Here is a 462-nt window from a genome sequence, read left to right on the forward strand (position 1 = left end):
ATATATATATATATATGTATATATACATATACATATATATACACATATATATACATGTGTATGTGCGCGTATGTCATATATGCATATACATATATATATATGCATATTCATATACATACACACACACACACACACACACACACACACACACACACACACACACACACATATATATATATATATATATATAAAATTATGTATGTCTACATAACTACTTACCTACCTACTTACCTACTTATATACTTCTCTACCTCCCCCTACCTACCTAGCTACCTATCTACCTACCTTCCTACCTTCCCATCTATCTATCTATCTATCTATCTATCTATCTATCTATCTATCTATCTATCTATCTATCTACATATACTGACGCATATGCAGGCATAGGTCTGTCATTAAGGACTTTGTTTCACAGTCATATGGTTCGGTGTTCGATCCTACTTCACGGCACATTGGGCAAAT

The sequence above is a fragment of the Octopus bimaculoides genome, chromosome 3 (assembly GCF_001194135.2).
Source record: "Octopus bimaculoides isolate UCB-OBI-ISO-001 chromosome 3, ASM119413v2, whole genome shotgun sequence".
Classification (NCBI taxonomy): domain Eukaryota; kingdom Metazoa; phylum Mollusca; class Cephalopoda; order Octopoda; family Octopodidae; genus Octopus; species Octopus bimaculoides.